General features: G+C 43.9%; 1 pseudogene; it reads right to left on the minus strand.

Annotated features, from left to right (window-relative positions):
• Positions 1–229: 229 nt before the first annotated feature.
• LOC133239959 (small ribosomal subunit protein eS6-like) lies at positions 230–24,912 on the minus strand (annotated as a pseudogene).
• Positions 24,913–26,141: the final 1,229 nt, after the last annotated feature.

A 26,141-nucleotide genomic window follows, 5' to 3' on the forward strand; every position in this document is an offset into this window, starting at 1 on the left:
TCTTAGAGAACTACTCTGATTGGTCCAGCCTGGACCAGAGGTCTTCCTTCAATCGATCAGCTTGGCCAGTTGATTGCATGACTCAGTCTTTCAGGAGCTCACTCCTGGGTTCTGGAGCTGATTTTTAGAAAAGAGGAATTTTCATGAGCCAGGCAGGCACCCCAAGAATTAGAGCATTCTTTTTCTCCTTTTTTTTTTTTAAAGAAGTACTATAGTTGATTTACAATGCTGGTTTTTTTTTTTTTTTTTTTTGATGTCTGATCTTATTTATTTGTTACTCTTAGAACATCTCATTTTTGACTGGACTCAGAAGTAGAAGCTCTCAAAGAGGACAGCCTCCGTCTCTTGGCAATCTGTTCCTGCCGTTTTTCTTTGGCCTCCTTCATTCTCTTGACCAAAAGTTTAGCATATTCTGCAGCCTCTTCTTTATTTTTCTTAGTACGCTGTTTCTTCAGAGCAGTACGCGGGCGTTTGTGTTGCAGAACTCGTGGAGTCACAAGATGCTGAATCTTGGGTGCTTTAGTCCTAGGTTTCTTACCGTCTTTGTTTAGGGGCTTTTGCACAACATACTGGTGGACATCATCTTCTTTAGAGAGATTGAAAAGTTTGCAGATTCTGCTAGCTCTTTGGGGACCCAGGCGACGAGGCACTGTAGTATCGGTGAGTCCAGGAATATCCTCCTCCCCTTTTTTCACGATGACCAAATTGAGAACACTTAGATTTGCATCCACAGTGCAACCCCGTACAGATTTGCGCTCTCTCTCCAGTCCTCCTTGATCTGTAACAGGAATGCCGCTTACTCAGTAGCAGGCAAACTCGCATGGGTCAAGACACCCTGCTTCATGGAGAAACCCTGCTTATCGTTCCTGCCACCTATTCGGACCACATAACCCTTCCATTCTCCACCCAGAGCGTCAACAGCAACTTCTGTGGCCATACGCTTCTCGTAGAAGGTACAAAGTTTTCGTTCATGGTCCGCTTCAATGAGCTTCTGGCAGCCAGTGGCCGGGAAAGAGATGTTCAGCTTCATTCTGAAGCGGCTGACAGCCTCCAAGGCGCCATGAAAAAGAGCTACACACAAAAAGAGCTAGATTTTTTTTTTTTTTAATCTAACAGATTAGATTCTGATATACAGCAAAGTGACTCATATATATAATTTTCTTTTTAATTATAGGTTATTACAAGATATTAAATATAGTTCCCTGTATTATACAGTAGGACCTTGTTGTTTATTTTATATATTAAAGTGTGTATCTGCTAACTCCAAACTCCTAATTTATCCCTCCCCCAGCTCTCCTCTTTGGTAACAATAAGTTTGTTTTCTGTGTCTGTGAGTATTTCTGTTTTGTAAAGAAGTCCATTTGTATCGTATTTTAGATTCCATATACGAGTGACACCATATGATATTTGCCTTTCTCTGTCAGATTTACTTCACTAAGTATGATAATCTCTAGGTTCAACCATGTTGCTGCAAATGGCATTATTTCATTTTTTATGGTTGAGTAGTATAGCACTCTTGTATCCAATAAATTTATTTCAAACATGTTATTAGTATTTTTGTTGATGAGAATGTATGTAGTAGTGCCCTAAGAATTCAGTCACTGCTCAGGGCTGTTCTTTGTCATATTAACCACATACCCATTTCTTGAAAGGGAAAGTCGTTCAGTCGTGTCTGACTCTTTGGGACCCCATGGTCTATACAGTCCGTGGAATTCTCCAGGCCAGAATACTGGAATGGGTCGCCTTTTCCTTCTCCAGGGGATCTTCCTAACCCAGGTCTCCCACATTGCACGCGGATTCTTTACCAGCTGAGCTACCAGGGAAGCCCATTTCTATTCATTAAAGTAGGACTTTTAGTAATTCCACTTGTCAGTCTCACTCCTAATAGAATATACACCTGAAAGGAAGAAAATTGATTCTTTCCTTCTTTCTTCCTTTGGCCACAACTTGAGGTTTCTGGGATCTTAGTTTCCCAACCAGGGATTGAATCGGCATCCTTGGTAGTGAAGGCATGGAGTCCTAACCAATGGACCATCAGTGAATTCCTTCCTAAAGATCCTTTAAAATCAAACTTTCCTCTAATCTAGATAAATTTTACCTCTAACTAAAATGGGTTGATGAAATTTCTATGTGTATGTAGCTGGACCCCAGTGAAAAAATGGCATCAAGCTTATTCTAGCTTTTGGTTGTTGTACACAAATTCCTTGTATTTTTGTCCAATTTTCTCTCTTCCACTTTCATCAACATCCTATACCTTGAATCCCAGCACTTGTGGATTTGCTATGTAGAATGCATGTTTGTTTCTTTTGCTCAAATTGACCATTATTCATTATGAAAAATTATGAACATATTCTTCAAGACTGGTTTTTCTGGGATGGGCCTTCATGGCCAGGGCTGTGAGACTCAGATTGGAAAGTAGGTCAAGGGTGAATTGGTTTTCTCACTTTGAGCTTTTTCACACTTTGAGATATTTACTAACCATTTTGACCCCTTTTATCATTGTCACCTCCACTGAAAGTCAATAAGAACTGAATTACCCAGACCTTCTGGTCCCTGAGTCCTTGAAAGCTGGGGGGATGGCAAGAAAAATCTTTTATTTCAACCAATACTTATCATTAAGAGAGGAGAGAAGCAAAGAGATGTTAAAGATAGCAGAAAGTGGGCTCTTAACACTACACACGATAGCCAAACATCTATATGAAAAGGAGATTAATTTATCCAGATGATATGTCAAATGTCTAGACCATACCATGAACTGAACATTTTTTTCATAGATTTGGAGTTGCCAGGCTTAACAAAAAATATATAATATGCCATTTAAATTTGAAATAAACAATGATATTTTTAAACTATAAGTATTTCCCATGTGATTCTCAGGACAAACTTACACTAAAAAATTTAGTGTATCTGAAATTCACATTTAATCAGGTGTCCTGTATTTTATCTGGTAGTTCTACTTAGATTAGGTACTTTGGCCTTATATAGACACAGTATGAATTTTACTTGTAAGTCAATAATTTTTTTTTAAAGATATATATACATAGGATTTCCTGGGTGGTCCAGCAGTTAGGAATCTGCCTGCCAATGCAGGGGACACCAGTTGTATCTCTGGTCTGGGAAGATCCCACATGCCACAGGACCACTAAGCCCATGAGCCGAAACTATTGAGCCTGTGTCCTAGAGCCTGGAAGCAGCACCTACTCAGACTGTGAGTCACAACTGCTGAAGCTCGTATGGTCTAGAGCCTGTGCTCCACAGCAGGAGGAGCCCTGCAATGAGAAGCCCATTCACTGCAGCTAGAGAGTAGCCCCTGCTCACCACAACTAGAGAAAGCGCACTCACAGCTATGAAGACCCAGCGCAACCAAAATAAATAAATACACAAAAATTTTCAAAAGGTATATGTGAAGAGAAATGAAGCCTTTCCCATGGTTTATCTTTCCACTATCTTTGAAATGAAAAACTTGACTGTTCTTCTAAATTCCAAATTTTATTCCATATGGCTCACATCCTGGAACCCGAAAGCAGTTTAATCAATGGATAAATTGAGTTAATACTCTATTCTGTTAACATACTCATTGTTAATTTGATTGCTTCTTACTTTGAATACATTACAGTGTTTAGGCCAATGTCACAACCTTTAGTTCTCTCACAAAATCTCCTAAATAGTGGTGATGCAGTCATCTATTCAAGGACCAGTTGTCAAACAGTCCCTGCAATGCTCCTTTCTAGGCTCTATGAGATGCATGCGTGCATCCCAGGTCGTTTCAGTCGTGTCCAACTTTTTGCAGCCCTACACACTGTAGCCAACCAGGATCCTCTGTCCATGGAATCCTCCAGGCAAGAATACTGGAGAGGGCTTCCCTGATTGTTCAGTTGGTAAAGAATCCACCTGCAATGCAGGAGACCCCAGTTTGATTCCCGGGTTGGGAAGATCTGCTGAAGAAGGGATAGGTTACCCACTCTAGTATTTGGGCTTCCCTTCTGGCTCAGCTGGTAAAGAATCCATCCGCAATGTGGGAGATCTGGGTTCAGTCCCTGGGTTGGAAAGATCCACTGGAGAAGGGAAAGGCTACCCACTCCAGTATTCTGGCCTGGAGAATTCCATTGACTGTATAGATCATGAGGTTGCAAAGAGTAGGACACCACTGAGCAGCTCTCACTCACTCATACTGGAGCAGGTTGCCATTTCCTTCTCCAGGGGATCTTTCTTACCCAGGGATCAAACCCACATCTCTTATGTCTCCTGCATTGGCAGGCGGATTCTTTACTACTAGTGCCACCTGGGCACCCCCATGAGATGTACAAAGACGTATGAAATTCATCAATGACCCTCCGAGAATCTACTGTGGCAGGCAGTACTCAAGGTGCTGGTAGTGCTGTAGATGGACTTGCCATTGATCAAGGAAGAACACATCCAATAAGGTGGTGAAAAGACACCAAGATCCCCAACGCCAAGGGACTGTGTTCTGCTAAAGAGTAGGGGTTTTGTTTTGCTGAGTGGAGGGTACAAGCTGAGGGCAAAGTCTGACTTTCTTAGGATGACAAAACTAATTCTTTTTTTTTTTCTTTTTTTGTTTTAGCTTTTTATTTTGTGTTGGAGTATAGCAGATTAACAATGTTGTGATAGTTTTAGGTGAACAGCAAAAGGACTCAGCCTTTGAATATGCACGTGTCTATTCACTCCCAAACTCCCTTCCCATCCGGGCTGCCACATAACACTGAGCAGAGTTGCCCGTGCTACTGAGCAGAAGACATTGTTAGTTATCCATTTTAAATGGAGCAGTGTATACATGTCGATCTCAAACTCCTTAACTATCCCTCTCCCCTCCCCTTCCCCCCTGGTAACTATAAGTTGTTTTCTAAGCAAAGGCAAGTTGAGTGGGAGGAAAGAAAGAAGAGAAAAGAGGCAACCAGCAGAGCTGGGCTCTTTGATGGGAAAAGACAAAGATGTCCTCTGGGGTAATGGATTCAGTTTCTGCCCAGTGATATGTGTGAGACGTGATCCTTCTTTCACAGGCTCCAAAGAATCCCCAATAAAACATCAGTTTTCTCATTAGTACATTGTGGTATTGGATGTGTTTTGGAGGATATGACAGAGCGGTGAGCATAGCCTCATAGCGAGTGTAAAGTAAGAGTCAAGGCCCCCACGGGAGGCCCACCCATCTGGGCTGCATCTTGGGAATGTTCATCTCACATGTTTGGTATAAGTTAGAGAATCCAGCTGCAGTTCAGATTAAGTTGTTGCTAAGAAGACAACCTCGCCATCCATGCCAAACATTTGGACTTTTATGTAAGAGAGTGAAGATACTTCTGGCATGAGCCAATGGTTCTTGGCATCAGTTAAGTTTCTTTTGTTTTAAAGCAAATCAAAGCCGATTAAGCAAGAAGAAAAAAAGAGAGAGAGAGGGAGAATGTGGGGAAAGGGATTGGTGGGAGAAGGTATTGGAAGCACAGGGGAGAGTTCACAGACTCAAAGGAAGAGCTGACCAGCTAGGCCTTGGAAAGGACAGGGGGACAGAGACCAGGGCTTCTCCAGGGACCTCGGGGGCCAAAGCTCATAGACGTTTTTTTTGTTTGTTTTTCTTAGCTGCTGCACTCATGTGTTTTAGCCTTACTTATCATCCTGGTCATGTTTTCAAGTTCCCATGAAAGAATCTTACTAGTACAGCTCACTCCAGGGTTCTCTGCCCATTGTGCACAGCCAGATCGTACAGACGTAACTCACAACAGAATCACCTCTTCTTTCCAGGCCTCCAATATACTCAAAACTAGCTGGAAGTGCTGCTTTCTTGGATGCTTATACAGCTATATCCCTTCTTTTGGTTTAACTGAGAATTTTAAATTATTCCATCTTTCTCACAAATACTAATTTGGAAGTTACATACTTGATTTATATTCTTCTGGTGGTTACCCTAGAAATTCCAACTTAATTTACCAAATTTAGGTTAATCAGTATCTTTACCCTCTTTTCAGGCATTATAAAAACCTTAAATACTTAAATTCCATTCCCACTTACCTACTTGTAAACTGACTTTTTTCATATATTTTAATTCAATTTTAAAGCATAACCTAAAATTATTTATTACAATTTTATATTGCCAATGTTCATTTGCACTTGCCATTTTCTTTGTTTTTCATTCTTTCTGTGTCTTGTACATTCCCTATAAGATCACTTTTTTCCCCCTAAGTCAAGTATCTTTTAGCATTTCCTTTAGGAGATTTTGGGTTTCCCTGGTGGCTCAGCTGGTAAAGAATCTGCCTGCAATGCAGGAGACCTGGGTTCGATCCCTGAGTTGGGAAGATCCCCTGGAGAAGAGAAAGGCTACTGACTCCAGTATTCTGGTCTGGAGAATTCCATGGACTGTATAGTCCATGGGGGTGCAAAGAGTCAGTCATGACTGAGCGACTTTCACTTCATTTCACTTCACTTAGGAGATTTTGTTAGTGAGGAGTGAACAATCTTTATTTCCCTAAGATGTTTATTTATTTATTTTGCCTTTATTCTTTTTAAAATTGATTTACTTATTTACTTTTGGCTGTGCTGGGTCTTTGTTACTGTGTGGGCTTCCCTAGTAGCTCAGATGGTAAAGCATCCACCTGCAAAGCAGAAGACCCGGGTTTGATCCCTGGGTTGGGAAGATCCCGTGGAGAAGGCAATGGCAACCCACTCCAGTATCCTTGCCTGGAAAATCCCATGGACAGAGGAGCCTGGTGGGCTACAATCCATGGGGTCACAAAGAGTCGGACACAACGGAGCGACTCCCACACGCAGAGAGGGCTTTCTCCAGTTGCGGTGAGTGGGGGCTGCCCTCTAGTTGTCTTTCAGCGACGTCTCATTGCGGTGGCTTCTCTCATTACTTAGCACAGGCTCTAGAGCATGTGGGCTTCAGTAGCTGCTGCGTATGGGCTTAGCTGCTCCACAGCGTGTGGGATCTTAGTTCCAAAACCAGGGACCTAACCCGTGTCCCCTGAATTAGCAGGCAAATTCTTAACCACTGGACCATCAGGGAAGTCCCAATTGTGTCCGTATTCTTAAAAGATGTGTTTTCACTAGATATACAATGGTAGGCTTGCAAATTGTTTTTTTTTAATATGCTGAAAATATAGCGTTATTTTTCTGGTGTCCATTGTTTGTTGTTGAAAGCTTGCTGTCAATCTAGCTCCTGGCAATCTTTTCTCTCTGTTTTTTCTGAGTATTTTTAAGAATTTCTTTATTTTTAGTTATCTATAATTTCACTATGATGCATCTGAATATATCTAAGTATGTTATATTGCTTGGATTCAGCAGATTCCTTAATCTCTGGATAAGTATATGGAGCAGTGGTAAAAATGTTTGAGCATTATGTCTTCACATATTGCCTTTGCCCAATTCTTTTCTCCCTCCTTCTGGAATTCCTCTGTAACATTATCTCGCATGTCTCTTAACCTCTATTTCATATTTTCCATCTTTTTTATTTTGTGTTGCATTCAGAACAGTTCATTGCTCTTTCAATAATTGTTTCTTCAATTGCACTCTTAATCTATCCCCTGAATTTTTAATTTCAGTTAAAACTTAAACTTTTTTATTTTTAAAGCCCGACGACACTTTTTATAGTTTACTAATCTCTGCAGACATTTCTAAAATATATCCTTTAAACACTAAGTAAGGATGTCTTATAATTTATCATCTCTAACTTAATCATCTAGAATCTACATGGCTCTTTTTATGGTTCTCTGTTGTTTCTGTTGGTTTCCGTGTGTGCTTGGATATCTTGGATATTTTAAATTATACGCTGCTCACTGCCTTGGAAAACTGTTTATGGAGATGCTCTGTGGCCTAAAATGAAGGGACTCTTCCTCAGGAGAACTTGAATTTGTCTTTCCTTCTTTCGGGCACATAGGTACCCTTCTGTGTGGTACCATTTTAACTTCATTCAGGGTTTAGGATTTCTCAGACCACCCAAGTCTTTTGAATCCGTGGGAGTAACTACCTCAAATTACAACTTCTCATGCATTTTGTTTTGCTCCTTTGCTCCTTCTGGCCCAGTTTAATCTCCTCAAACCCCATGGAGGTGGAAGCAGGGAGGTGGCGTCCCCTTTGAAAGTCCCGCTTCCTGTGGAGGCTTCCATTTAAACCTCTGTCCTGGGCTTTAATTTCGGTCCCTCTCACACTGAGAGCTCAGTTCCTCGGAACCATCTGGCTTTTGTGAGGACAGAAGAGTGCTCTGTTTACCTCTGGATTTCTGCTTTCTCTTAGCTTTTGGCCTGATTTTTTTGTTTTTATTTGATCAGTAATTTGATGCTTTCGTGAAGATTATGAAACATTTTTCTTTTCCTCATAGTTTTTAGATGCTCTTAGCCAAAGGGTATCTCTGAATAACCTAACTCACCACAAAGAACAAGGCCAGGCCACATAGACCGAGCGCTCGCTCCTCAGGCCTCCAGCCGGTGTCACGTTTCTCGGGGAGAGTCAACACAGCACCTTCTGCCCTAAGACAAGAGAGTCTGCTTCGTGTCAGTCAAATGTCTAATGACTTTTGAGGACTAGAGGTTTATAACCATCTTGAGGCAGATAATTTTAAAAGGACATGGAAGTGAGAAGAATTTCCATTCTGGAGTCTCTTAATACTTCTTCTATCCAGTACTAAAAGGCCTCAATCCACATCTGAGCTCCACACTTGGAAAGAGGAAACATCTGATGGGTGGCCTGTCTCCTGTAGCCTTCCCCTGTGGTCCAGCGTCCATCACGGTAGATAGAGTGTTTACCACACTTTATTCCTCACAGGTGGAGTCTGCCTCAAAAGACAGGTATTTGCACCTGACAGAGTTGAGTTCTATCCTTGATTTCAGAACCTGCTACATCCACATAGAAATTGTATGCGGAAGGGGAGACAGAAAGGGAAAGTGGTGGCAGGGAAAATCTTCTGGGGAAAGATGAAGAATTTGATGGTCTTGTCTCTTGGCATTCAGATGCTTTGCCCTTCTCTCCATAAAGTGAAAGTGAAGTCGCTCAGTCAAGTCCGACTCTCTGCCACCCCATGGACTGTAGCCCACCAAGCTTCTCCGTCCATGGGGTTTTCTAGGCAAGAATACTGGAGTGGGGTGCCGTTTCCTTCTCCAGGGGATCTTCCCCACCCAGGAACCAACCCCAGGTCTCCAGCATTGCAGGCAGATGCTTTACCCTCTGAGCCACCAGAGAAGCCCACCAACAGTGTAGGAGGGTTCCCTTTTCTCCACACTCTCTCCAGCATTTATTGTTTGCAAATTTTTGGTGATAGCCATTCTAACTAGTGTGAGGTGATATCTCATTGTAGTTTTGATCTGCATTTCTCTAATAATTAGCAATCTGAGCATGTTTTCATGTGTCTCTTGGCCATCCGTATGTCTTCTTTGGAGAAATATCTCTTTAGGTCTTCTGCCTATTTTTTGATTGGATATTTTTTTATATTGAGCAGCATGATTAAGCAGAATATCTTAAGGAGAAGGCAGACATGATGATCATTTGTAGTTGTAGACTTGGGTTCAATCAGCATTGATCAAGGACCCGTTAGGCACAAGGTCCTAGGTCAAGCGTTTTTAAAAATACAACTCATTAAATTCAAAACAAAAAAATCATGTCCCCTCTCTAGTGTTGAGCAGGGAGGTGTGAAAAACAACAACAACTATTTTAGGACTCTGGAAGGAAGAAAAGTTCTTACTAGATATTCTCCCATGTAGGGAAAAATATTTCAGGAATATATTTGGAGACTCAGGGGTACATTTTAAAGCTCAAGTTTGTATAATATTCCATTCAATTAAGCCTCCAGTTATTCTGAAAGATGTGGTAAGAGTCCTGGACGTGAAAGATTTGCATTTTAGCCGTGTTAGTTCATATTGCATTTTAATTTTCCAAAAATTTACTTATGTATTTATTTTTGGCTGCTCTGCATCTTCGTTTCTTCATGTGGGCTTTCTCGAGTTGCGGCCAGCGGGGCGACTCTTCAATGCAGTGCTCGGGCTTCTCGCTGTGGTAGCTTCTCTTGTCGTGGAGCATGGGTTCTGGGCGTAGGAACTCAGTAGTTGCGACTTGTGGGTTCTAGAGCATGGGCTCAGTGGTTGTGGCACACAGACTTAGCTATCCTCAACATGTGGAATCTTCCCAGAGCAGGGAGGGAACCCGTGTCCTCTGCATTGGCAGGTGGACTGCTAACCACTGGGCCATCAGGGAAGTCCCTTACGTCTTAGTTTTAAGGAAAGTTGCACAATGTGCTGTTTCTGTGAAACCCCCTGTCCACAGGGTAAAGATGCTCAGCACCCGTACAAGAAGTTGTATGCAACCCAGTTAAGGAGGGGAGTACCATGTGTCCACAGAGGGGAGTTTTTCTTCAGGGAGCACCTTACTGATTTTTCTTTGATGACATGTAGTCATTATACTACCTTCCACTGTAGCTATTTGTGGATGCCTTCTATATCATATTAAACTCTACTTTCTGGGACATTCCGAGGCCTTATTTTCCCATAGCCCCTAGCACTGGACAGGCAATAAATCACAAGAGGCAGTATGGGGGTGTAGAGCATTAAGTACTAAGGCTCTGATACTAAAGACAGAAGAGATGTGAGACTTCCCTCGTGGTCCAGTGGTTAAGGCCCTGTACTTCCAATGCAGGGAGTGAGGGTTCAATCCCTGGTCAGGGAACTAAGATCCCACATGCTGTGAGGCCAAATAAATAAATAAATAAAATAAAAATCTTTTTTAAAAAAGAGAGGAGAGGTACAAGTGTCACAGATGCTTGTTCTTTTTCTCGCGCCAATTTTTTTTCTTCTTTCCTTTCTTCCTTTCAATGACAACAGAATCCCAATTTTCATCACTTATCCATTCCTTTCTCATGCAGTCAACGCCCCTTGGGAAAAATCTGATCCCACTCCTGGCTCCAGGGGTGTATTAGTCAGGGTTTTCCAGAGAAACAGAACAAATATATATATAAAGAGATTAATTATAAAGAATTGGCTCGTGTGGGGTTAAGATGGAGCTTGCAGATGGAGGCTCAAGAGAGTGGATGGATTGAGTTCAAGTCCAAAGACAAGAGGAAACTGATGTTGTTGCTCAAAAACAGATAGAAAGCAAATTCTTCTTTCCCCCCAGACCTTTATTCAATTCAAGCCTCCAACAGATTAGACAAGGCTCACCCACATTGGGGAGGGCAATCTACTTTACTCAGTCTACAAATTTAGACATTCATCTCCTTCAGAAACACCCTCACAGACACAGTCAGAAATAATGTTTGATCAGTGTATAGAAACCCTGTGTCCCAGTCAAGTTGATACATCGAATCAGCCATCACCAAGGGCAAACCCTATTTGGTTTAAGCCAGTCATCACACCCTGCCATGTTGCTGGTCACAGTGCTTGGTTCAAAATGAGCAAATATCCAACTCCAGGCCAATAAAATGCAAGAGGAGATGACATTTGCTGGAGATTGCAAGAATAGAAACTTTCTTACTTTTCTATGGAAGTGACTTCTTATCCACCTGGACATGAATGAAAAAGATTCAGTCCAGGAACGTTGCTAGTAGTCATCTTGAGATGATGAAGAAGCCAGGCTTGGGACATAACAGGTAGTCTGGAAGGCAGAGAAAGGCATGAAATTAAACTGGATCAGTGTTGAAATTATTGAGCCTGGGATCATGGTTTGCCTTAAAACCACCATATGCTCCTGCTGCTAAGTCACTTCAGTCGTGTCCAACTCTGTGCGACCCCATAGACAGCAGCCCACCAGGCTCCCCCGTCCCTGGGATTCTCCAGGCAAGAACACTGGAGTGGGTTGCCATTGCCTTCTCCAATGCATGGAAGTGAAAAGTGAAAGTGATGTCGCTCCGTCGTGTCGGACTCTTAGGGACCCCATGGACTGCAGCCTACCAGGCTCCTCCGTCCACGGGATTTTCCAGGCAAGACTACTGGAGTGGGGTGCCATTGCCTTCTCCAAAACCACCATATAGCTGAACTTAACAGTTATAGGAGCCAGCAAATTCCATTTATCATGTCAACTGGTTGGGGCTGAATTTTCTGTTACCTGCAACCAAAAGACTTCTAATACAGTTGGAATTTCAATGTGATGATCAATGAGAGACTTTAACATTCAATGATCCCGTTAAGAATGCAACAGAAAAGTAAACATTTCTGCTATGTGAGCAACCAAGTTGGACTGCATACATCAGAAAAGACAACCATGTATGCAAAACTTGAAACCACCAGAGGAATTCTGCAGAGCTACAGCCTACATTCCTTCTTTCTCTGCAACTATAAACATCCTTCAAAGTAGCCTCTTCTCCTCCACAGGGTTCCAGGGATACATCTCAACATTTCTCTGAGAGTTCACTTGATCGAGAATCTTTAAAGAAAGGGAGAGTAACTTATTTTTCTTAGTGCATTCAGCACTTTGAACAGTGCCTGGCAAAGACTAGGCCCCTAATTACTATGAATGTATGAATGGATGGATTTATTTATTTAACAATTACAGATCTTCCTCAACTTATGCTGTGGTTACGTTCCAGTAAGCCCATCATAAGTTGAAAATATTGTCAGTTTAAAATGCATCATAAGGGGCTTCCCTGGTGGCTCAGTGGTAAAGAATCTCCCTGCCAATGCAGGAGACACAGGTTCAATCCCTGGTCTGTGAAGATCCCACATGCCCTGGAGTAACTAAGCCGTGCATTGCAATTACTGAGCCTGTGCTCTAGAGCCTGGGGAGTGGCAACGACTGAGTCCACGTGCCCCTAGAGTCCGTGCTTCACAGTAAGAGAAGCGCCTGAGAAGCCTGAGCACCACAATTAGTGTAGCCCTCGCTTCCGGCAACTAGAAAAAGCCTGTGCTGCAACGAAGACCCAGCACAACCAAAGGTAAATAAATACAGTTATTTTTTACAATTAAAATGCACCATACGGTATTCTCTGGTGGTTAGGACCCCACACTTCCATTGCAGGGGCACAGGTTTGACCCCTGGTTGGGGAACTAAGATCCTGCGTGCCTCATAGCATAGCCAAGAAAATAAAAATAAAATGCATCATAGCTTAGCCTTCAACATACTCAGAGCACTGAAACTAGCCTACAATTGCGCCAAATCATCTAACACAAACCGATGTTAAAGCAAAGTGTTGGGTATATGTCATTTATTGAATGCTGCACTGAGAGTGAAAAACCAGATGCTTGATGGGTCCAGAATGGTTGTAAGTGTATCACGTGGTTGACTTGGAGCTGTGGCAGGTGCCACTACCCAGCGTCAGAGTATGTAACCAGAGGAAAGATCAAAATTCCAAGTGTGGTTTCTATTGAATGTGTATCTTTTTCATACCATCAGAAAGTTAAAGAAAAAAAACCCTGCAAGTTAAACCATTGTAAGTTGGGAGCCATCTGTGTTTATTAAGCACCTGCTGTATGCCAGGTACCAAAGGAGGTGTCAGATTACAACAGTGGGCAAGACCAAGGCAGTCCTGGGAGTCTTGGTGTGACAAAGCTTCTAGGGAGAGGGAATGTTTTATTCCAGATAAACAGGTACTGGTTACCTAGGTGTGTTTATGTTGCAAAATTTTACCAGGCTGGGGACTTCCCTGGTGGTCCAGGGGCCAAGACTCCACGCTCCCAATGCAGCGGGCCCGGACAAGATGCCTCGTGCTGTAACTAGATGATCCTGCATGCCACATGGAAGACCGGGAGCAGCCAAATACATTTTAAAATTGACCAGGTTTATGATGCATGCATGCTGTGTCTTTACTTCAATAAAATGCTCCCCCAAGTAAAACGCAGAAATAAAAAGTCCTTATTCTCAAAGTTTACATTCCCATCAGAGCAGACAATACAAATAAATATACAATATGTTGAGAGGTAGTAAGTGCTATAAACGTCTGACTGTAAGAAGGATGAATTCAGCGAGAACGCAGACGTGACAGAGAAAGCACACTTTGAATATGTACTACCACAGGAAGAGCGTCCCCAGGCTTTCAGCCATCCACCTCAGAAGCTCAGCTTCAACTTGCTTTCTGAGTCAGGCTGACACATACCTTTGTGCTGCTAACTGGGCTCAACTGAGGATGGTCCTGCCAGGGACGGATGTGGGAGTGGTTAGCAGATGGGTACATGTGGGACTTCCCAGGTGGCTCAGTGGTAAGGAATCCACCTGCCAATGCAGCAGATGTAGGTTTGATCTCTGGGTTGGGAAGATCCCCTGGAGGAGGAAATGACAACCCACTCCAGTATTCTTGCCTGGAAAACCCCATGGACAGGGGAGCCTGGCAGGCTGCAGTCCATGGGGTCACAGAGAATCGGACGTGACTTAGCGACTGACCGAACATGCACGAGCTTATGTGTAAAACCTGACTCCAGAAGAGTGCTGGGATACGCATCCTCGGCTCTGCTTCTCCAGATGTTGGAAGGATTTGATCAGGTATTTTGTACATCATTGTCTACATTTTAGAGTATTTAATGAGAAATGTTAGAATTGCAGAAATGGAAAAGACATTTCCCCATGGCCAGCGGGTGTTTTTGGACAATCTATGGTGTGCCCAGACCTGTGGAAGTCAGTTCTAAGATACAGTTCCAACCAAAGGCAGTTTATCATCTTAATAACAAGATGGATACCTGTCAAACAACTACAGAATAATATAGGAATTTAAATAATCAAACTTAGGACCACCCTGGTGGTCCAGTGGTTAAGACTCCTCCTTCCAATGCAGGGTGTGTAGGTTTGATCCCTGGTCAGGGAGCTAAACTCACATGCTGCAGGACCAAAGAAACCTAATCATAAAACAGAAGCAGTATTGTAGCAGATTCAATACAGACTTTAAAAATGGTCCACATCAAAAAACCAAAAATCTTAAAAACAACTATCTTGTGTGATTTTTAAAAACTGTAAAAAATTGAAAAACAAACAAAAACACAATAGGCTTGTACAGTATCCCGTAGGTCCCCTTTATAGCATTTGTCACATGTGAAATTTTATTTATTTTTTAAAATAATTTTATTTGAATTTTTTGGCGGTGCTGGGTCTTCACTGTCGTGTGGGCTTTTCTCTAGTTGTGGTAAGCGGGAGATACTGTCTAGCTGTGGTGCTTGGACTTCTCCTTGCCGTGGCGTCTCCCGTTGCAGAGCACTGCTCTAGAGGGTGCGGGCTTCGGTAGTTCCAGCACGTGGGCTCAGCAGCTGCAGGTCCCGGGCTCTAAAGTGCAAGCTCAATAGTTGTGGCCCACTGACTTTGTTGCTCCAGGGCATGTGGGATCTTCCCAGACGAGGACTGAATCCAGGTCTCCCTTGTTGGCAGACTGAGCCACCAGGGAAGCCCACGTGTGCAATTTTATTTTTGTACGCGTGGGTGTTTGATCGTTCGTCTCCTCACCAGCCTGTTAGCTCTATAAGTCTGGGACTGGATCCAGTTTTGTTCACCGTCATAGTCCTCAGAGTGGAGGAAAGTGCCCCGCACAGAGCAGGCCCTCGGCACACATGTGGAATGAAGTAACTGAGTGTGAGAATGCAACCACATCACAAAGACAGAGTAGCTTAGCAGTCCACAGCACGGGCTGTGCGGTTAGATTGATCTGCAGATTCCTAGATGGTTACTTGTGTGTCCTTGGGTAAGATCTTTAAAGTAAATAAATGTTTTACTCCATTATCTCTGCCTAAAATGGGGAGAATTATCATTCTCACCAGGACGGTTCATTGTGAAGAATGAATGACAGGGGCAAAGTGCCTGGCACATAGTAATTGCTCAATAAACAGTACTTCTGAGTATTACCTTTGAAAGTATTCCAATAGTCGCTTTTATGAGGTTGAGGCAGAAACTAGCAGAAATTATGAATCTAGTTTCTAGTCCTCGTTTCTAAAAGAAGAAAAGAAATGAGATGTGTATCCTGGTTGTATGCATTCTTCGCTCACTCATCCCATCTGATGAAGCCCCAAAGCCAGTGTTGTAGGGTGAGCGTTTAACTTGTTGGAAGTCAGCAGACCTGGCTCCTGAGCCTCTCTGGGCTGTGCTGGTGAGTCGACTACACGCATCAAAGCTGCAGGCCAGCACAGGCAGCAGTGTACTGGCCCTGGGACCGGCAAGGCTCAGGGTCTGTGTGACCCTGAGCCTTCCAACCACAGTCCTTAGATCTCTGCAGGAACCACAGGGAGTCTTCAGGGCCCAACATCTCAAGGATCCCCTTCCTGTGAAATTTCAGAGGTTTCTCCTGGGTCAGGAAGCCTTAGGTAGTAGTTAGCATAAATATTGTCATGTCCCCGCCCCAAATCCCAATTTAAAAACTGGCTTAAAATCCAAACACGATCACATGTTTACACCCAAACATGATCCAATGTGCATTCCCCACGTGGGAGGAATTGGCAAACCAGGTTGGTGAGCATCAGAAACAAAATCACCTGCCCAACTAATTGCTCAGTCATGTCCAACTTTTTGTGACCCTTATGGACTGTAGCCCGCCAGGCTCCTCTGTCCATGGGGATTCTCCAGGCAAGAATACTGGAGTGAGTTGCCATGCCCTCCTCCAGGCGATCGCCCCAACCCAGGGATTGAACCCAGGTCTTCTGCATTGCGGGTGGATTCTTTACCAGCTGAGCCACCAGGGAATCCCATTTCCCCAATAGTTTACTGGCAAAAGAAGGAGTTTCTACTCTGTTTTTACCTGAGCAGCAAGAACCAGGTGGACCACATGCAGGATAGGTGATAACAAGCTCCAAAACCTAATCTACCCCGACATATTCCAGACAGCACAGATCATCCCCCCAAATCCCCTCATTAGAAATTCATCCTTTTAGTAAAGTTATTGACCTTTCCTTACAGTTCTTTTACTGCAATGTTTTAAAAGTCTCTCTCACTACCTGTATTATTAGCAGGCTCCTGTGAACTGATGTAACAGTTCCTTTATCCCAGCCCCCAGAAGGTTGGATGGCAAAGATGAAGGACACAGGGGGATGGGGGTGCCTTGTGGATTTCACAGTTGAAGGAGACTGGGTCAAGCCTGAAAGCCAGGAATATGCCCTGCTTTTGATTTGAATCATTGAGGATTTGATATTGTTTATTAAAAAAAAGATTATTTTTTGATGTGGATCTTTTTTAAAGTCTTTATTGAATTTTTTACAGTATTGCTTCTGTTTTATGTTTTGGTTTTTTGGCTACGAGCCATATGGAATCTTAGCTGCTTGACCAGGAATTTAACCGACACTCCCTGCATTAGAAGGGGAGTCTCACATGGATGGAGTCTGTCATGCAGAGTGAAGTAAGTCAGAAAGAGAAGAATAAATATTGTATATTAAAGCATATATGTGGGATCTAGAAAAATGGTACAGCTAAATCTATTTCCAAGATAGGAACGGAGACACAGACATAAGAGAACAGACATGTGGAGCCGGTGGAGGAAGGGGAGGGTGGGAGATTGAAATTGACAGGTATATACTACCATGTGTAAAATAGATAGCTAGTGACAACCTGCTACAAAGCACAGGAAGCTCAGCTCAGTGCTCTGTGATGACCTAGATGGGTGGGATGGGGGTGAGAGGGGAGGGAGCTCCAAGAGGGAGGGGATGTAGTATACATACAGCTGGTTCACTTCATCATACAGCAGAAACTAACACAATATTGTAAAGCAATTATGAAGATTTTTAAAATTAATTAATTAAAACATAGGTGAAGTCTCAACCACTGGACCACCGGGGAAGTTCTGATGTTTTCTTTAAAGGACTGTGTAATTCAAATAAAAAAAGCTTTGAAGAGTAACTCACACATTCATTTATTCCTGTTCACCAAGTGCCTGCTGTATGCCAGACATGATTCAAGGTAGAGTCTCCCCCAACCCCCTACCTTTTGAGAGGCAAGAGGCAAATACAAAGGAAGACCCCGGCCTGTGTCCCCCTCTTCTTCTCATCTTACCCTGAAACTTTCTCCCACACCAGAAAGGCCCCTCTGCAAGCTGTGTGGATGCTCCAGCCAGTCGAACCTCCATCCACACCCATTTCGCTAGAGTCTTAGGACAGACTCAAGGAAGAGGCTGATGCAGACTCTGGAAGTGGGCTTGAGGCCAACATGTGGGTTCCTGGTACATGGTCTAGAAGCAGGGGTGTGGGCTCCATGTGGCATAGCCACTTACCCACACAGACTCTTCACCTCGGGGTGAAGAGTGAGGGGGCAGTGAGGGAGGCACGACCAGAGAAGGGCCAGAGAGAGCCTCGTACAGCCTGTAGGGGTGTAAGGGCAGTATTGGTTCTAGATGCAGGGAATACATGAAGAAACGTACCAAAATCTCTGCCTTTGTGTTGTGTACACTCAGTGGAGGGAGACAGGCTATAAACAAATACAGAGCAAAAAGTAAATAGCTACATATATAGTACCCTTAGGGGCTTCCCTGGTGGCTCAGTTGGTAAAGAATCTGCCTGCTATGTGGGAGACCCAGGCTCAATCCCTGGATCAGGAAGATGCCCTAGAGAAGGGAATGGCAACCCACAGCAGTACTCTTGCCTGGAGAATCCCATGGAAAGAGGAACCTGGTGGGCTATAGAACATGGGGTTGCAAAGAGTCGGAGATATTTGATAGTAATAAGTACTCTGGAGAAAACAAGAGGTACAGACAGGGGAATTTTAAATAATGCAGTTTGAGCAAGGTACTGTACTGGGATTGCTGTAATAAAGTATCACAACCTGGGTGGTTTAAACAGCAGAGATATATTGTCTCATGGGAGTCTGAATCCAAGGTATTGGTAGGGTCTGTTCCTTCTGAGGCTGTGAGGAAGAATTGGTTCCGTGTCTTTCTCCTGGCTTCTGGTAACCTCAGGTCTTCCTTGACTGGTGGATAGCTGTCTTCTCCTCATGCCTTCCCACCATCTTTCCTTTGCATGCATCTGTCTCTGTTTCTAAGTGTCATCTTTCTACAAGAACACCAGTCATGTTGGGTTAGGATCGCACCCTAATGAATGACTTCATCTTCCGTTGGTCATCTGCAAAGATCTTTTTTCCAAATAAGGTCATAGTCACAGGCACTAGGAGTTGGGATTTCAACATATTCCGAAGGGACACAAGTCAACCCTTATCAGAAAGCTTTTTTGTCAAAATGCTGCTGCTGCTGCTGCTAAGCCCAAAGGTGAAGGGTTAAAGGGGTGAACCATGCTGAGATCTGGGGCCAGGACTTTATAGCAGAAGAAATAGCACGTCCAAAGCTGCTCATTTCTCCAGAACAGCATTTTGGTGGGTTAAGACAATGAGCCTGGAAGGTCAGGGAAAGAGAGTCTGCAGCGGAATAATGCATTCCTGGGACTTCCTCGGTGGTACAGTGGCTAAGATTCCGTGTTCCCAATGCAGGCGGCCTGGGTTCAATCTTTGGTCAGGGAACCAGATTCCATGTGCTGCAACTAAGAGTTCACACGTCGCAACTGAAACACTGTGAGTCAAGATCCCACACGCTGCAGCAAAGATCAGAAATCCCCTGTGCCACAACTAAGACCAGGCGCAGCCAAATCAATAAAACATTTTTTAAAGAAAAAGAGGAAATGACCCATCCACCTCTCACGGATGTCCTCCGTAACCTCAAAGTCCATCCTTTTGAAATGTTGGAGACTCTTACATTTCCCGAGAGTGAGGTGTAAGATCGTTGGAAATGGAGAATAAGCCCCCTACCTCCTGGTGGTCAGTGAACACAGGTGATGCTGAGGGTACCCAAGCCACCGTTCTCTTTCATCTCCACTCCAAGAAGTGGCTTGTACCCTTCAGCCCAGGAGGAGCCCATGGAACAAAAGGGAGTGTGGCTGGAGGCAGGTAAGGGCTAAGAAGACAAAAGACAAGGGAGTCAAGTTTATCGTTGAAAGATGCCTATGGAATTTTGAGGATGAGATGAGATGAGATGGTTGGATGGCATCACCAACTCAACGGACATGAGTTTGAGCAAGCTCTGGGAGTTGGTGATGGACAGGGAAGCCTGGCATGCTGGAGTCCATGGGGTCGCAAAGAGTTGGGACACAACTCAGAGACTGAACTGAATGGAATTTTGTCATCATTTATTGTTACTCTCTTGTCACATTCAGTCCCCCATAACACGACCATCACTGACAGCTTTCATTCTGATTTTCTTAGTATTTTTTTTTCTTAGTTTTTAATTGGAGGATAATTGCTTTACAATGTTGTATTGGTTTCTGCTGTACAATGTGAATCATCTTGGCTTCTGAAATCCTATCTTACCAATGAAAATTAGAGAAGTAAAAGAGAAAAGGCAAGTTTCCTGGAATTCAAATTTAGAGTAAGAGGAACCAGCCATGGATAGTTAGTGTGTGTTAATCGCTCATCATGTCCAACTCTTTGCGACCCCATGGACCAGAGCCCACCAGGCGCCTCTGTCCATGGGATTTCCCAGGCAAGAATACTGGAGTAGGTTGCCATTCCCTTCTCTAGAGGATCTTCCCAACCCAGGGATCAAACTCGGGTCTTCTGCATTGCAGAGCCACCAGGGAAGTTTTCAGTTAACACACAAAAGAGAACAGGCACATTTCCTGGAATGCAAATTTAGAATAAGAGGAAATGTCTTTAGTTGAAATCTGACAGCCACTGACCAAGCCCAGCATTACGGAACCACGTAGCCTCAAAAGTTCTCTCTGATGTGTCTCATTTCAACTCAGGTCAGGAGTGGAACGGGCAGTTCTTCAGACTTCCACTGAATCATGCCTAACCTTCTGGCTTCACTTATCTGCAAGCTGGAATGCTCTCTGCAGCCGTCAGCCATCACCCCCCACCCTTCCCTTCATCCTGCTCTGTCCTCAGATAACAATCCTCTCCAAACAGGCTCTGTTCCCACCACGTTTGGAATGCTTCAGAGTCAAACTGAATGTGAATCAGAACCAAAGTCCCTTCATGCCATTCCGTTCACCTTCCTCTCACATTCCACACCTCGCCCTTAGCTGGAGGGGCCCGGGTGGTTTTCCGCTCACGACTCCCCCAGTTCTGCCTGACCCGGCCCAGGCTTGTTGGGAGACTGAGTCCTTTGTTCCCATCCCCCTTGGGGCCCTGGGCACCCTTCCTCGCCATCCCAGCTCTGCAACAGTCTCCTCCTTGTCTGCCCAAAGCCCACTCCGGATCCAAGTTCCCGTGTAAGGCTCTGGCCCCGTAGTTATTTTCTAGTGACGTGTACCCTTGGTTTCTCCCTCAGGCTGGGACAGGAAGCCCAGAACGTTCTTTAAAGCATGGCAGAGGGAGAAAAGAGACGGTATCGGCCTGTCCCAGAGCCTTGCGCTTTCTGGGGTTTTCAAAGTAGAAAACAGCTTCCTTTCCAGGGCTCCCCTATCTCCTCCAAAATGGAGACACTTGGTGCCTAGGGGAGTGGGCAGCCCCCCTAGGTGGGTTGTCTGTGTCATCAGGAATGTCAGGATGGGAAAGGGAGAAGGGTGAACAAAAGGCCTTGTGTGTGCCCAGCAAAATTTCCTTGGAACCTACCAACTCCCAAATATCCTTAAAGGGCTTGGAAATCAATGCGTAGTGAGCATCCCTCAGGCGCCTTGCACATTTTCCTTGTATAGTTTTATCTTTATTTGTATGCAGATATACACATGCAAACCATTGTGGGGTAGGTCTTACCATCCTCATTTTACAGATGCAGAAACTGAGGTGTGCCGTGCTAAGGGCCTCGCAGGTCACAGAGCTAGTAAGGGGTGTAGCCCAGACTGAATTGGGTCCTGAGTTCAAACCCTGTGCTCTTTCATTTCCTCTTATTTAAAAACAAATATTGTTTTTCTGAATATCTAAGTGATACATATTCTTTTTTTAATGTATTTTTCTACTGAAGAATAGCTTATTTACAATGTTATATTAGTTTCTGGTGTACAGCAAAGTGATTCAGATATACATACATATATATATATTATATACATATTCTTTTTTAGATTCTTTTCCTTTAGGTTTATTATAGGATATCAAACATAGTTCTCTGTGCTGTACAGTAGGTCCTTATTGTTTATCTAAGCTTTTTCATACAGTAATGTGTATCTGTTACTCCCATACTCCTGATTTATCCCTTCCCTCCCTTCTTCCCCTCCCGTAACCCTAAGTTTGTTTCCTATGTCTGTGAATATGTTTCTGTTTTGTAAATAAGTTCATCTGCATCTTTTTTTTTTTTTTGGACTCCACATATAAGTCCTAAAAGTTTCCCTCTAAGCACTGCTTTTGCTGCATACTTTAAGCTGTATTTTCAATTTCATTTTGTTCAAAATATTTTAAAATTTCTCTTGAGATTTCTTCTTTGAACCATGTGTTGTTCAGATGTGTCTTGGGGATTTTTCAGCTGTCTTTTTATATTTATTTCTAGTTTAATTCCTGTCAGATCTGAAAGCAGAGATTGTATGATTTCTGTTCTTTTACAACCACTGAAGTATGTTTTATGGCCTAGAAGGTGTTCTATCTTGGTAAATGTTCCATGTGAGCTTAAGAAGAATGTATATTCCATTGCATGTCGATGAAGTAGTCCACAGACGTCTCTTCTATCCTGTTGATTAATGGTGCTATTGAGTTCAACTATGTCCTTACTGATTTTTTGCTTCATGGATTTGTCTGTTTCTGATAGAGGGGTGTTGAAGTCAGTATCTATGATTGTGCATTCATTTCCTTGCAATTTCTCCTTATATTCCATCAGTTTTTTTTTTTTTTCATGTATTTTGAGGCTCTGCTGTTAGGCACATATACATTAAGCATTGTTATTTCTTCTAAGTAACTTCTTAAGTCTAAGTTTATGATACCTTGTACAGTTTTATGTCCTCTTTTTCTCACTAAAAACAGGATTTTGCTCCTAGGCACAAGCCCTTTCCACTACATAAGTCTAATATTTCTTAATCAACTTGGTTGGGACCAATTTGTGATGATTCACAGCATTGCCTGGCTACTCATGTGTTCTGGAAAGTGGTAGGAGCGGGTACAGGACTTCAGGTGGAGAAGGGGTTGAGAGGTTGACTGCTGGCAGCCATTATCAGCAGGGGAGATGGCAAAAGAACAGGCAGAAGTTTCAGTTATTGAGTGAGACAGCAGGTCAGCATCAGCATAGATTGGACCAGTGATGCTCTTTCCGTCTGAACACCTGCCTATTGGTACAGAGTTAGGACCAGGAACCCAAAGTAGAAGGCATTTTGAGTACTTCTTAAAACAGAAGCCATGTGGGCAAAGGACAGGGCAAGGTTGAGAGCCTGTGTAGAGTAGACACCAAGGTCAATACCACTCACCCAGTCTGAGTGTCCAGCGGGTCTCCTAGATGGCGCCTCCAGTCTCTGTTCTGAAACTCAGGGAACTTTCTCATTTGTCGCCTTGGAGCTCTGCATTGCTTCCTGTCACCTGGGCAGCCAAGCCACAGTTTGAAAGTGAGTCATGATAGATGTTTGACATGTAAACCCTCATTAGTAACCACCTCTGGAAATTTCTTCAATTACTTTCCCAATCGATTCACTTGTCTTCTGGAGCTTTGGCCTTGACTGGCCATGCTCAGAATGGAAGAAGGAAAAAGGCTCTAAAGAAAGGATTGAGCAGTGTTAAAATAGTAGGTTGGGTGAGGGCAATGACCTTAACACTACTGAAATCAGCTGCATTTTATACTGTTCTCAGTTTCAAGGTCTCCAAGGTCTGCCTATGCCCAGTGCAATCGTATGCTGAGCTTCAGGGCTTCCAGACCCTTCACACAACAGTAACCCTGAGCAACCTTTTAGTGCCAACCAAGTCGCTAGATCCGAGGATAAGGGCTGACTTTGTCTTGCCTTCTAAGAGGGGCTTTGGCATCTTTCGTGGACTAAAATTTTTTCTGAGACATCTTTTGCTTTCACTGGAATACAGTTGTTGCTTTTCCATAATAGATTAATAAGGGATGTTCTAGAACTGGCAGTAGCATCCTCTCATAAGCATTGCCTTGGAGCCAAGAGACAGTGTAGTATCATCCCAGAGATGGAAGTCTCAGACTTTGAATCAATGTTATGACCAAGTGCAGCGGAAGGACAGAAGGAGCGGAGCAGGAGGGAAAGGAACACAGCGATGCGGTCAGGACAGAGAAGCAGACACGCCTTCTCTCCTTCCTGCCTCGCTACTGTCCAGCTAGTTACTTACCCAGAGCTTCAGTTCCGCCGGCAAGAAATCCCAGCGTGGCCTCTCGAAGAGGGATTCCTTATCTGTTTACTGAGCATCTATTAAGCACCGTGAGCCTCTTGTCAAGCACAGCCAGGTGTTCTTCATCTTCTATCCCAAATGCCTAACACAATGTCTGGTACAATTCAAGCATTTTATCAACGATTATTGAATAAGTAAATAAATGTATGGGTGGGAAAAAAATAAATGAGTGGAGAAACAAATGAGTCAGTGTAGAACTGCTGACCTTTGAGAATCTGCTTTGGAAGGGCTGAAGGTTAGAGGAAGTGCTGGTTTTGAGGTCCCTAGTGGTTACTAGTACCAGCCACGGAAGTAAGTAGAAATAAAAGAGTTGGCTCCCTTCAAAATACACAGCCCGTAGAAAGAAGGTTGCTATGAAAGGGGTGGAAAAAGCCAGAAGTTAACGGGCTCCATTGTGTAGGGAGCAATGTGGCCCAGCAAGACGGTTGGGTCAATTTCATTAATGCCCTTAATGATTAATTTCTTAGTTAATAATTGACATGTCATAGCAGAGAAGCCTGAAAACTGAAATGGCGATTGTTTCAGTATTTCAGATTCTCGTGCGTGTCTGGGTCCTGTTAATAGTCTCCATGGGAAACATCTGCAGGGGTAAGGTGCGCTTTTAATCTTCTGACATGTTTAAATAAATTCAAATAAAATAAATGTAAATACAGGTCTCCTGGGATACCAGAAGAGGGATGAGCATCATCAAGAAGGAGTACTGGAATTCCTTAAATATCTGGGTGCTCTGAACAGGTCCTCATTTAAGATCTGAGGCTCTCCAAACAGGGCTGCCAGAGAATCGAGTCACCCCACATGTATCGGGGGCGACTCATATAACAGGAAGAGCGCTGGAGATTTTTGCTTTGTCATTTCCTCTTTGAATACAACAGAAAAATCCAGTTAGCCAGGATTCTGGAACTCTGCCGATGCTTCCTGTCCTATCTGACTGTAAAATTCAACAAGGGATCATAAATAATAGACACGAGGCCAAAAATACATCTGGGGAATCCTGTCAAAGAGAAGGGCTGACGTCAATGACTTCTGCATGGCCTCTGATATTTAGTCCCGAGAGTGAGAAGCGAGATTACAGCTGAGGGGAGGGCATGAAGCAGGGACTCAGCTCAACCCAGGTAGCTCTGGTGTTCTCTGCTCTGTGGCTGCATAAAAATTTCCCCAGGGCTTAGCAGGTTAAAACAGCAGTCTGTCTCCTGACCTTGGGGTTCAGGAATTCGGGAAAGTTCAGTTGGGTGATTTTTCTGCTTCATGTGTATCACCTCAGGAGGTCTCAGCTGGAGGGTCCGTGGCTTTACCCTTCCACTCACGTGTCTCGAGCCTGGTGGGCTTGACTGGAACTGCTGAGTGGAGTGTGTTCCCAAGACCTCATGGCATGGCAGTCTCAGGGCAGACAAACTCTCACGTGGTGCCCAGGGCTCCCAGAGAAAGTGTTCCAGGAGACCTGGGTGGAAACTACACAGCTTCTTAGGTCTTTACCCCCAGAAGTTCTAGAATGTCCCTTGGACAGCATTCTGTTAGTCAAGGAGGTCAGTAAGGACAGGCCAGCTCCAAGGGGAGAGGCATGAGACTCCACCTCTAGATGGGAGAAGTGTGTGCCCAGCTGCTCTGTTGTGTCTGACTCTCTGCAACCCCGTGGACTGTAGCCAACCAGGCTCCTCTGTCTGTGGGATTTCCCAGGCAAGAATACTGGAGTGGGCTGCCATACCCTCCTCCAGGGGATCTCCCCCACCCAGGGATCGAACCCACGTTTCCTGCCTTGGCAGGCGGATTCTTTATCACTGAGCCACCTGGGAAGCCCTGCTGGTGGGAGAAGGAGCAAGCCTTTGTGGCCCCATTAACCTAGGCCATTGGAGAATGGAAGAAATGTCCCCCCAGTGGAGGGTGGTCCCCTGCAGAAGCCTATTGTCATTTTTCTGCAATAGCAAGAAGGAGACTGGAGAGATGAAAGGCAGGTCTTTTTTTTTTTTTTTGGCCCCCCACCCCCACCTCAGCACTGCATGGCATGTGGGATCTTAGTTTCCCGACCCATGGAT

This window comes from Bos javanicus, chromosome 27 (assembly GCF_032452875.1).
Source record: "Bos javanicus breed banteng chromosome 27, ARS-OSU_banteng_1.0, whole genome shotgun sequence".
NCBI lineage: Eukaryota > Metazoa > Chordata > Mammalia > Artiodactyla > Bovidae > Bos > Bos javanicus.